The 14,178-nt window shown below is 22.6% G+C and overlaps 1 protein-coding gene across 1 annotated transcript in view; it reads right to left on the reverse strand.

Moving 5' to 3' along the window:
* The window catches only part of LOC127285238 (uncharacterized), an 87,004-nt gene that overhangs the window by 26,090 nt on the left and 46,736 nt on the right, over window positions 1-14,178 (reverse strand). The window contains exons 9-11 of the transcript XR_007843574.1: window positions 12,001-12,254; window positions 8,488-8,666; window positions 3,726-3,916 (exon numbers count right to left, since the gene is read on the reverse strand). The gene's annotated coding sequence lies outside the window, so the exon portion shown is untranslated. The remainder of the gene's footprint in view (window positions 1-3,725; window positions 3,917-8,487; window positions 8,667-12,000; window positions 12,255-14,178) is intronic.

Genomic DNA, 14,178 nt, shown 5'->3' on the forward strand with positions numbered 1-14,178 from the left:
ACTGTTAGTTTTTTTTTACACTGACAAAAAAATTTATTTCATTCAAATAAACGATTACTTGATTATTGTCAAATAAATATTTATTTGTATCAAATAATTATAATTTGTTGTCAATTAAATGGTATATTTATTTCAAATACAAAAATTATTGGTTCAAAAACAGTTTATTTAATTTAAATAAAAATTATTTGGTTATATTTATTTGATAATAGTCAAGTAATCAAGTATTTGAATCAAATATAAATTTTTTTTTTCAATGTAAGTTTGCGAGAAAAAAAAATTGTAAATCCTTGTAATAAATATAAAAAATGGAAAAAATAAATCTAAATTCAATAATAATCGAAAATCTAATTTTAATTCCCCAAAAAACAGCTTGAAAATTGACTTTAAAATCGACTTCGAATAAAAATTAATTATATATCAATACTGTAAATTTTTTTTTTCTGAAATATTCAAATGAAAATCGCGTTCCAAAAAATGATTTAAAAATACTTGTAAACTAAGCCCTGCCGCGAGTTGATTAATTGTTGTTGCAGGCGGTCTGTCATTACAGCTTTAACGAGGAGTCATTAACCAATATATATACATATATTTGAATCAAATACAAACAGAGAACCCGTCGATGGTCGCACAATTAAATTTCCCGGGGGTTGGCATTAGGGGTGCAAGTACCACGACTCTAAAAAAAGGGGGAGATGAATCTCGGCTATGGTTCGTTTGTCCCTAAAGCTCTTTGGAAAAAAAAGGAAGAAAACGAAAAAAAAAAAAAACACTGGAGGGTGGAAGAAAATAAAACCAAGGAGACATTATTCGATGGAAAAGAAGAAGCTTTCTCCTGGAGAAAAGAAAATGGAGAAAAGAAAGAGAAAAATAAAAAAAGAGAAAAAAGAAAAGAGATAAAATGAAGAAAAGAGAAGAAAATAGAAGAAATGAGAAAGAAAAGAAACGAAAAAAAAGAGAAAAAGGAAAAAAAAAAAGTAGAATCAGAGAAAATAAAAGCAGATTAAACCCTTCGGTCCCGTGAGATCCTTTAAGGCAGCGTGCCTGATGCGCATAATAGAGAAATGATTTGATTAAAATGTAAAGAAGCTCGAGCCTTCTGTTTGCGCATTTCACGGTTCGCCTGTAAAAAGCTCCGGGCACGCGTTAGACAGATGGTATTCGCCGCACTCAATGGCCTGAGAAATTGGATCGCGTTTTAACTCCCTTACGTTTCAACTCTCGCGGTATACATATATACACCAATGTATATAAAATGTCACGTACTGAACAATTTCGTTTTAACCTTACGGATGAATCTTTGCATTACAAGAATACCGAATCATCTTCACCGCCTAATATAAGCAAAAAAGGGAGCTGAATATATATATAATTCTTTTCCTTTCTCTAATAATAATTTTTTTTCCAAAATAATTCACAACAATTTTCTCTAATTATATTTCAACCACGAATTTAATTTAAAAAAAAAAGAAATATTAATAAAAAATTATTTCTTTTTTGATAATTGTTCATATATAACATCATAACTGTTTAAAAGTTCATAAATTTCTTATTATTACTAATTGTAATTATTTTACTCTATATGTAATTATAATATGTAAGTTAATTTGAAGTTTGACACAACAACTTTAAAAATTAACTCACATGATTATTATACAAAAAATAATTACAGTTAATAATTTAAAAAAAAAGTTTTAACTTTAAACAATTATCAACAATTATCAAGAAAGAAATAATTTATTTTTGAAATAATTTTTAAATAATTATTTTAGAAAATCATTGTGAAATATGAAAATATCTAAAAAGGGCGCATAAGAATCATTAATTAGAATTTTTATTTTAAAGAATTATTCTATTAGAAATTATTATATTTTAGATAAATATATTCATTTTTTGAACTTTTTTTTTAGCATTTAAAAGAATTTTCTTTTTATACGAATTTTTCCTTAACAAAATTATTAACTACCAAAATTTTTGCCGGAATTTTTATTTTACAATTTTTTTTATTTAAAAGAATTTTAATTTAAGCGAATTTTAATTGAACAGAATTTTCATTCAATCGAATTTTATCGACTTAAATTATTTAAATGGCATAAATTTTAATTCATTGAATTTTAATTTATATAAAATTTTTTAAGACACCGAATTTTCATTTGACATTACAAATAATCGAACAAACAAACGACATAGAAATTAACAAAAATTGGCCAATTAGAAATTTTCAAGAAAATCGTGATTTGGTCAATATTTGAAAAATTGTGCCGAAATTTTTCTATCGATTATTTGTTCGGTTATTTTTGTAATTTCAGATAAAAGGCAACATCTGCGTCTTAAAAATTCTATCAATTAAAAATTAGTAGAAATAAAAATTAGGACAAATTAAAATTCAGCATCTTAAAAATTCTATCAATTTAAAATACGTACAAATTAAAATTCGTACAAATAAAAATTAGGACAAATTAAAATTCTGCGTCTTAAAAATTCGTACAAATGAAAATTCGGTGTTTTAAAATTTCTATCAATTAAAAATTCGGACAAATTAAAATTCGGCGTCTTAAAAATTCTATCAATTAAAAATACGTACAAATTAAAATTCGTACAAAATGAAAATTCAACGTCTTAAAAATTCTATCAATTAAAAATTTGGACAAATAAAAATTCTGCGTCTTAAAAATTCGTACAAATGAACATTCGGTGTTTTAAAATTTCTATCATTTAAAAATTCGTACAAATAAAAATTCTATCAATTAAAAATACGTACAAATGAAAATTCAACGTCTTAAAAATTCTATCAATTAAAAATTTGGACAAATAAAAATTCTGCGTCTTAAAAATTCGTACAAATGAACATTCGGTGTTTTAAAATTTCTATCATTTAAAAATTCGTACAAATAAAAATTCTATCAATTAAAAATACGTACAAATGAAAATTCAACGTCTTAAAAATTCTATCAATTAAAAATTCGGACAAATAAAAATTCTATTAATTAAAAAATTCGTACAAATAAAAATTCAGACAAATGAAAATTCGGTGTTTTAAAAATTCTATCAATTAAAAATTCGTACAAATTAAAATTCGGACAAATTAAAATTCGGCGTCTTAAAAATTCGTACAAATAAGAAATCGTATACAAATTAAAATTCCATGAATTATAATTTTTGTCATTTAAAAATTCAATGAAAATTTCTTTCAAATGAAAAGTCATATGAAGAAAATGACTAAAAATAAAAATTTTTCCAAACAAAAATTCGGTAGTTAAAAATTTTGTAATGTAAAAATTTGTGTAAAAAATGAAAATCTACCAAATTTGTAATTCGTAAATTGAAAATTTGTCTAAAAAAAATTATTTCTAATAAAATACTTTAAAATAAAGGTAAACTAAATTTTCTCCCCAATTTGTATATATGTAAATCAAATTTTCATTCTAGAATTTAATATTCAAACGAATTGTGTTCTTTTTCAAAAGAGATAACAAAAAAAAAGGGAAATAGAAGCTCTGGATTCTTTTTTTTCCATATACACACTGTGTATTCGACTTGCCAGAATCAGAAAATTTTAAGTGCGACTTAATCTAAAAAATTATCGTGTTCATATACCGTGATCCGTTTTTTTATAGTCGATTTTATCAAAATGAAGAAAATTAAATGAGTCTGCTTTCTATCATCGGCAAGTTTCCTGTTTATCGAGCGCGTTTTTAGGCTTTTTAGATAAATATAAAACTCACTGAAATAATCGGCACTTGCTGAAGATTGATGGAATCTTGTCTTTCCTCTTCTTGAAGCATTTATATATATATATGTATAAGATGTTTAGCGTTTAATACGATCATTTATCGCACGGTCGTTATATGGGGTCCCTTTTGATCTGCGCCCAGCAGGAATTCGTTTGACTTGTCTTTTGACTTGCAACGAATCACTGGAACATTTTTTAAAGCAATATGTTATAACTCATTTATAAATAGCGTCCAAAATATTCAACAATTTAGACCTGTCATTTAGATATATATAAGAGAAATTAAATATTCAAAAATTAGAATTTTGTTTTGAAAAATTAATAAAGTTTATTTTATTAATTAAAATTAATAAAGAGAGTATTGCTATTGTCACCGAATTTTCTATTTAACAAAATATTTATTTAGCTGAAATTTTATACATTGAAATAATTATTTAGCAAAATTTAACATAATTAATTTTATTTGCCAGACTAACAGAATTTTTATTTAACTAACTATTAATTGAAAATAATTTAGCAAATTTTTTATTTTATTAAATTGGAATTTTTGTAACTTAATTTTTTTCATTAATTATCTAATTGATCAATTTTTTCTATTTTCCAATTTTTAAATTCAAATTATTTTTCTAAGTTCCCAATTTTCTCGAAATATTTATTCGCATCTCTGTCTCTCTATATATATAAGAGAAAAACAATTGGTTTTCATTTTCCGTACGGCGAAAAAGCAAAGTTACATTTTATTTCGGAAATCGAAGCAAATTGGAAGACAGTATCGCACAGTTTCTGATAGAAAGAAATAAAGTATATCAAAGAATTTTATTTTTTATTTTTACTGAAACGAAATCAACTTTTGTGTATTTTCTGCGGAGAAAAAAAAAACTCATGTGTATGTGTGTGTATCTTTGAACAAATAACACACTTTTTTTATTTATATATATATATATATATATATAGTTTCTGTGAGGAAAATTTAGAAATTTTCTAAAAACGATCGAGATTTTCAAATTGAGAATATCTTTATCCAAATATTAGATATATTTAGAAAGAACTCTATTTTTCTTTTATGTTTATTATTCTAATATTCTCATTTATATATTTTTTTTTATTCAAAAAAATTTATTGCAATTTTATATTTTCAAAATATGAGTATTTTATGTCCAATTTTCGTAGCTTGACAAAAATGGAAAATTTTAACAAAAAAAAAAAAAAAAAATTGATCAATTAGAAAATATATTTAAAAAAAAGAAAATTCTGATTACAAATACAAATAAAAATTCGGACAATATAAAAACCGGCGTCTTAAAAATTCGTACAAATTAAAAATCGACGAATTAAAATTTCATGTCATGTAAAATAAAAATTCTATCAAAAATTTGGTGCCTAAAAATTTTGCTATGGAAAAATTCGTATAAAAAATTGAAAATCTACCAAATTTGTAATTCGTAAATTGAAAATTCGTCTTAAAAAACAATTATTTTTAATAAAATAATTTTTACTTCTGTCATTTTTGTAATTTCGGATAAATGAAAATTCGGCGTCTTAAAAATTTGTACAAATAAAAATTCGAACAAATAAAAATTAGGACAAATTAAAATTCTATATCAATTAAATATTTGGACGAATAAAAATTTTGCGTCTTAAAAATTCTATTAATTAAAAATTCGTACAAATAAAAATTAAGACAAATGAAAATTCGGTGTTTTAAAAATTCTATAAATTAAAAATTCGTATACAAATAAAAATTCGCACAAATTAAAATTCTATGAATTATAATTGTCATTTAAAATATCGATTAAAATTTCTTTCTAATGAAAAGTCATGTGAAGAAAATGACTAAAAATAAAAATTTTTCCAAACAAATATTCGATAGTTAAAAATTTTGTTATGTAAAAATTTGTGTAAAAAATGAAAATCTACCAAATTTGTAATTCGTAAATTGAAAATTCGTCTTAAAAAACAAATAATTTTTAATAAAATAATTTTTGCTTCTGTCATTTTTGTAATTTTGGATAAATGAAAATTCGGCGTCTTCAAAATTTTTACAATTAAAAATTCGAACAAACTAAAATTCCGTGAATTAGAATTTTTGTCATTTAAAAATTCAAATTACATAAATTTCCATTATAATTCTATTAAATGAAAAGTCATATAAATTAAATGACTGTAAAATGAAAATTCTGACAAAAATTCGTTGGCTAAAAATTTTGTTTTATGTAAAAAACTCGCATATTAAAAAAAAACCTGCCAAACTTTTAATTCATATAAATTGAAAATTCAAAAAATACATTATTTTCAATAAAATACTTCGAAATAAAAAAAAAAACTCTAATTAATGATTTTTATGGGAAATTCATGTACTAAGATTTTTTTCTCTATTTCAGTAATTTTTTCTATTTTTGAATTAGCAAAAATTTGACACAAATGCGAGAAAATTCCTTACAGTTTAGATTTTGTTTTGTAAATATAATAAAAGTTTATTAAAAATTTTGTTTTTTCGTAATTCAACAATTTGTTTACGAAATTGGGACCAAAAATAATTAGAATTCTCCGTATAAAAATAGGAGAATAGGAGAAAGAGAATATATAATTTAGGGAAATGAAACAAGATCAGATCATTTTCATCAATTTTGAGCAACGTCGTCCCTCGTGAAAATGTTCCACACTATCGAGAGATAGAGAGAAAGAGTAGTGGGAGAGTGCGAAACGAGTGGTGTGTCGGTACGTGAAAGGGGGTGTTTTTAGGGATGGTTTCGACGCGAAATTGGTTGGTATAGTACACTAGTGATACCAGAGAATATACCAGAGAAGGGAAGTTTTAAGGGGGTCGATAAAGTAGCGATCGCGCACGGGACTCAATTACACGCTCCGGCGCTCTCTCCAACTCTCTCTCTCTCTCTCTTTCCCCCCTTTATTTCTTTCTCTCACTTTCTCTCTTGTCTCATTTTGAAATATTCTCTCTCTGTCTCACACAGACTCTTCTTTCTCGAATCGCACCCCCGATTTCCATCCCTCCTCTTCATCCCCATTTCGAGCACCGTTCAACCTTCCACCCATGGGATCACTAAAAGTACTACTACTACTACTACTACTGCAACTACTCTCTCTCATGCCAGAGGAAATCAGCCAGACAACCCGATGGCAACGTGTGTCTTCTGTCGCGCAAAGCTTCTTGTATGTTAGCCCTCGAGAAAATTCAACATCACACTTTCACACGAATTTCAAAAGTGGAGTATCTCCTCACATCACAAGAACATTTTTTTTTTTTCATTTCTCTTTCTCTCATTGAAAATGACATTTTTTTTCAGGAAAAAGAAAAATCACTTCATCCTTTTTCTTCTGTGAGAACGACTATATTGCAAAAAATTTTCATTAAAAAGAGAGAAAAGACTTTTATTCTAATTATCAGAATTTATCAGAACTAAAAAAAATGTTTAATTTTAATATTTTTTATCACCGAATTTTCTATTTAATTTTATTCTATTCAACAGAATATTTAAAATTGAAAATTATTGAAATAATTACACTGAAAAAAAAATTTATTTGACTCAAATACTCAATTACTTGCGACTATTATCAAATAAATATTTACTTGTACCAAATAAATTTTATTTAAATTAAATAAATTGTATTTGAACCACTAATTTCTGTATTTGAAAAAAATACCATCTCAAATGATAATTATTTAATACAAATAAATATAATTATTTGATAATTGTAATCGTGTATTTCAAACAAATAAATTTTTTTCCAGTGTATTTAACAGAATTTAAAATATTTAATTCAGACTAAGAGAATTTTTTATTTAACTAACTATTAATTGAAAATAATTTAGTTTTTGTATTTTACCGAATTTTCATTTATTATTGAATTTCTGGTTCAACTTTATTTTTATTGAAACTGAATTTTTATAAAATTCAGAAATTCAATTAGCAACAATTTTTTAAAACGCACGTTTTCTATAAAAAATAAATTTTTATTTAACAGAATTTTAATTAAGGGCACTTTTTATTTTTAGCATTTTTTAAATAATATTTAGCATAATTCTCATTCAATAGAATTTTAAGTGTTTCGAATTTTTCAGAATTTTTATATCCTAGAATTTCCAATTCACCGAATTTTTATTTGTCCGAATTATTATATTTGATAAAATTCACAAAACGGCGAATTTTCATTTATCCAAAATTGCAAATTACCAAATAAATTGACAAAAAGATTTCGGCGATGTTTTAAAAATTTATCAATCATACGATTTTCTTGCGATATAATTTCGAATTTAAAATTTTTAAAATCGCGTCGAAATTTTTTTATTAATTGCATATATATTCGGATCTTTGCAATTTCAGATAAATGAATAAACTTCGTTTTTAAGAATTATATCGAATAAAAATTCGTGCAAATAAAAATTCGAACAAATGAAGATTCTGTGAATTAAAAATTTTTACATTTCAAAATTCCTATGACTTAAAATGTTGAATGAAAATTATATTAATTTAATATTTGGTTAAAATAATAGTTATAATTTAATAGTTATTTGGTTAAATTAGAATTTTTTAAAATAAAAACTTGGGTAAAAATAAATGTTGTGAATTAAAAATTCTACCAAATAAAAGTTCCGGTATCTAAAAATTTTATAAAAAAGAATATACGTTAAAGGCTAATTCGAAAAATGAAAATTCGTCTAAAAATTTAATTATGTGTAATAAAATTCTTTTAATTAAAATATTTCTTCATATTTTTATAGACTGAAAATTTACCTCGCAATGGATTAGTCTTCGAAATATATATTATATATTTCTTTTTTCTCTTCAGCAAAATTTTCGTCTCTTTTATCGAATATAGCGCCATTCGGATCATAATTTTTCCACGATAATCCGCAGACATTTAAAACTCCAAAATCCATAGTCATCATTCTCGTAAACTCTATGTAAATTTCCTGTAGAAAATAACATTAATTAGCAATAATAATAATAAACAAATTTAAAATAATCACCTAGTCTTAAAATTAAAATTCAAAAAATGAAATTTAAAAAACCACAATTTTAAAAAAACATAAATTAAACAAATATAATAATTATATTTGTTTTTTAATTTGTTTTTTTAAAATTGTGATTTTTTAAATTATTAAATTGAAAAATAAGAAAAATGATGTGAATTAAAAACATATATTTGAAAATTGAAAAAAAATTAAACTTCAAACTAAATAAAATTCTAGTTAACAAAAATTATTACACCTTTTAAATATCGTGGGTTAAAGAGTGTAAACAATTTTTTTTTCTATTTCTCTAGTGGCTTTTTAACTTTATAATATAATATATATGTATATATATTCATCATATGACAACATTTGCATCATATAACAGCCCTTGGGGTGTGTTTTCAGAAACGAGATGCTTATCGAAACTATTTTTTTAGATTAAAATAACTGAGTCGTGTCGAATTATGAAACACATTAATTTTCTAAATCACTGGGACCATGAAAATTCAGATAAAAACATCAAGGGCGTTTTTTTCTATAAATAAAAAATATATATAACACTACCCTAAATTTTTCAAATAAATAAAATAAACAAAAAAAAAAGAAAATAAATAAAAATTATCTATTTATTATACTCTATTTTTTTTATTACTACAATTATTGTTATAATAATAAATAAATAAATCTGTAGAAAAAATAAAATCACTATAATTTTATTATTATTACAATTATTATAAATTATAATTAATATAACAATAAAAATGATAGAATATAATAAAAATTGTAAAAATAATAATAGAATACTTTTTTTTTTTGGATATTTGTTCGATAAATATTTTCGAATCTTCACCGTTTTTATCGCTGCATATATAAGGGAAGATCGTAGGGAATTTCAAAATTAAAATGAATATACATATATGCAGAGAACTGTTAGGTTCATTAGACGATGAATTAGTAAAGATGGTTTAGGGAATTAATTATCCGCAATCCGTCTTCCAACATAGTCGTCGAAATTAATTCAATAGCTCTACAGATATCGACTTTGAATGTCGCCATATTCAACGTAAGGAAGTTAATCTCGTTGAGGAATTATAGATTGCCTCCAAGACGATTAGTAACGTCGTCATTTATACATAAATATATATATATATATATATATATATATGTATATAGAATCAATGTGTCTTCGCTCTCTGATTTAGATTCGGATTTATTTATTTGTTTATTAATTTTACTATTATACAATTTTTCACATATAATCAATTTTTCAAACTTAGAGAAATTTTTCAAATTTTTTTTTTTTTAAATTTGGCTGATTTGAAATATTTTTTTAAACTTATTGATTTTTATTTGACATAGTAACTTTATTAATTTAATTTTTCGAATTTTCAAATTTAGTTAAATAAAAATTCTACTATAAAATATTTAGATTAAGAAGGAATTCGATATAAAAAAAAATATAGAGTAACTTTTACTAGAAAAAATTTCTAAAAAAAAATTCTTCAATTTCAATTTTTGAAATTTTTTGAAGTCTAATTTAAGCAATTTAAAATGCTGGCATACTTTTTAGTTTTAATAGTCAAAAAATTTGTTGGACAAAAATTAAGTTTTACAAATTTTTAAATTAAAGTCAACTAAATAAATATTTTACCAAACGAATAGAAATTCTTTCAATTTAAAAAATCGATTTAATAGAAATTCGATTAAATAACAAAAATCATCCAAATAAAAATCGTTGTTCGAAAATAAAAATTAAATTTAATTGAAAAATTCATTTAATTCTATATCTAAAAGAATTTTTTTAGACAAAATTTTAAAAAAATTTCAACGAATTTTCAATTGAAAATTGAAAAAAAAATTTATTAAACAAAATTTTTACTTAGTAGAATTTTTAGAATATATAATAAATTCTCGTTTAACGAAATTTCGGATTTTTAACTGGCAGAATTTTCATTACACTAAATCTTTATTTGACCGAATTAATTAAACTAATTTGTTAAATATACAATTTTTCATGAATGAAAATTTGACTAAATAAAAATTCTACTAAACGAATAGAAATTCTTTTAATTTAACAAATCGTCTTTAAAAAAATTCCATTAAACAAAAATCTGCCAAATAAAAATCAGCGTTTGAAGTGAAAATTAAATTATAATCAAAAAATTCGATTAAATTGAAAATATGTAAAATTTTAGCATACTTTTTAGTTTTTTTTTTTTTTAATTTTGACAATTATTGAATTTCAAAAAAATTTTAATTTGGAAAATATTGTTCAAGTTAATTGAATTTGTAAAGAAATTCATTAAAATTTTTGAAAAATAATTAATTCAGAGAATAATTGCCTAGGAATTTATCAAGAATCTTTATTTAGATAATATTTCAAAAATTTGATTTTTAAAAAAAAAATTTCAAATCTAATTTCTGCAAATTATTTATGAGTTCAGAATTTTGTCAAATTTTTGAAATTGAAATGATTGAAAAAAATTTAATTTAATTTAATTAATTTAAAACATTAAAAATTCTTAGAAATAATTGAATTTCAAAAGTTTTTAAATTGGAATTTTTTTCTAAAATTTAATTGCTAAATATTTTCTTTACAAATTACAGACAAACGATTTTTAATGAAATAATTAAAAAATATTATTAAATAATTGAATTTTCGAAAAATGTTCATTAAAATTCTTGTAAATAATTCATTTAGAGAAAATTTAATTAAAAATTTGTTAAATAAAAATAAAAATAAGTCGAAAAAAATTGTATTTTCGAAAAAAAATCAGAAAAAATATATAATCCAAGGCCTGCAAATATTAAATAGCAATGAAAAATTTCCTTTTAGAACACGATAAAATAAAACTTATTTCAATGACCAGCTGGCAAATTTTGATTGCCAAATATAAAGCGCGAGCTAAATATCTCGAGTTTATATGGAGAGTGTCGGATAATAATATTTTACATGCCGCGAGGCTAATTGAATGCTACCACGGTAGTTCGTGATCCTTGTGAATCTCAAGGGATTCTCCTGATGGCGCGTATTAGGATAGAGTGAGAGAAAGAGAGGACCAAAGGAGATGACAATAATTAACCAGCGGTTAACTTTACGTCACCCCCTGCAGCTCTCTATCGTACCTGCGATATCCCGCAGAATCAACTTTGAGATACATATAAATATTTTCAATATATAATATATATAAAAAATATAACGAGTGAAGCGTGGGGGTCACACCTTTTTTTATAATTATTAATAACGCGACAAATGATTCCTTGTCACTTATATATATCTGAATATACGCACCTTGAGAGAGTAAATTTGAGAAATTCTTTTTTTTTTTTTTTTAAAGCACCTGGAATTTATTTCACGGGTTAATCTCCTTTTGCGTATTATACGCGCTGAGGCTCGCCGCTGCTTTTCAACGTTAAAACGTACTCGTAACTCTCGCGCAAATTGATTTTCGAAATGGACATCCGTAGAGAGACCGTGTATGTCAGCTTAAATTTGTTATAAGCTCCGCGCACACTCCCCTCTCGTTTCGTTCATCTCCTCATATCCTGAAACAAATTTCAAAAGTAAATGATTTTCAAATAAAGAATAATATAATTTCGTATAAACCTTTTTGTTTACAAAATTAAGCCGAAAATAAAAATAAATTTAAAAAACATAATAAAAAATAAAAGAAGAGACAATTTTTAAATGCGAAATTACAAAAAACATAAAATTATAAAAATTATATTATATTATTATTTGTATATATCCGTATACCTTTGTCTTGTTATTTTTTTTTGTAATTTTATATTTTAATTTTGTATCTTACTTTTTGTATTATCATTTTTTATTCACTGTTAGTTTTTTTTTATTTTGTGGTGAAAAAAAAATTGTTAAACTTTGTAATAAGTATATATACACAATGGAAAAAAAAAATCATATCTACAAAAAAATAAAAATTATAAAAATAATATATCAAATAATAAAAATTATCAGAATAATATAAAATAAATAAATAATAATACAATTTTAAATAAATAAAAATTAAAATCTTTTGAATTTACAAAATGTGGTTTTGTTATCGTGTACTTGAAAATATATTTGATAGAAAGTTCAATAATTAAACTTTGTGATAGAATTTAAAAAAATTTCTGTAAATATTTACAAATTTTCAATATTATTTGCAAATTTATATATTTTATTATTAAAATTATAAAATAAAAATCGGAATTAGAATTGAATGAAATTGAATAAAATATTCAATAATTTTTTTTTTTTCAATAAAAAATATAAATTTTTGTTATTAAATTAGAATTTGACAAAATCTCAATTTTAACGAATTCTCCTGTATTACAGCATTTTAATTTTAAAAGAGTTTTCATTTTTTAAAATTAGAATTCAACAAAATTTCTAGTTAAACAAATTCTCATATTGTAGAATTTTTATACTTTACCAAACTTTCTTTGACGGATTATTTTTTTTGTTCAAAATTTTGTAATTCCGTAAATTTTAATTTACTATTAAATTATTTTTTTAAACACAATTTTCATTTCAAAGAATAATTCTAATTTACCTGCATTTTTCTTAAGTAGAATTTTCAATTAACAGAATTTATATTTATCCAATTTTCATTAAAAAGAATTGTAATTAAACTAAAATTATCATTATTAAGCAGAATTCTCATTTAATAAAATTTCAATTTAATTTAATTTTCATTTTAAAAGAATAATCTATAATTTATTCGGAATTTTCATTTAGAAAATCACGCGAATAAAAATTCATAACAAATTCGGTTTAATTAAAATTCTGTAAAAAGAGAATTCTACTAAAAAAAATTCTGTTAAATTAGAATTCCTTTAAATGAGTATTCGGTTAAATAAAAATTCTATATGAAATAAAAATTCAAACAAACGAAAATTTGGCTTAATGAAAATTAAATTAAATTAGAATTCTTTGAAATGAAAATTATATTTTAAAAAATTCTATTAAACTGAAAATTTACTAAACTACAGGAATTTTATTAAAAAAGAAAATTCTTGTTATTAAAATTTTAGTTAAGTAAAAATTCTATATGAAATAAAAATTCAAACAAATGAAAATTCGGCTTAATGAGAATTTAATTAAACTTGAATTATTTGAAATTCTGATTTAAAAAATTCTATTAAACTGAAAATTTACTAAACTGCAGGAATTTTAATAAAAAAAAATTCTGTCAATTAAAATTTCAATTAAGTAAAAATTCTGTTATATGAGAATTTGTTTAATTCAAAATTCTATATGAAATAAAAATTCAAACAAATGAAAATTCAATTAAATTAGAATTCTTTGAAATGAAAATTGTTTTAAAAAATTCTGTTAAACTGAAAATTTACGGGTATTTTAATAATAAAATTCTGTTAATTAAAATTTTAATTAAATAAAAATTCTGTAACAAGAATTTGTTTAAATAAAAATTCTGCCAAATACTAATTTGAGAAAAATCGGCTAAAT

Source organism: Leptopilina boulardi, unplaced genomic scaffold, assembly GCF_019393585.1.
Source record: "Leptopilina boulardi isolate dan_hultmark-lab unplaced genomic scaffold, ZJU_Lbou_2.1 LbouV2_330, whole genome shotgun sequence".
Classification (NCBI taxonomy): domain Eukaryota; kingdom Metazoa; phylum Arthropoda; class Insecta; order Hymenoptera; family Figitidae; genus Leptopilina; species Leptopilina boulardi.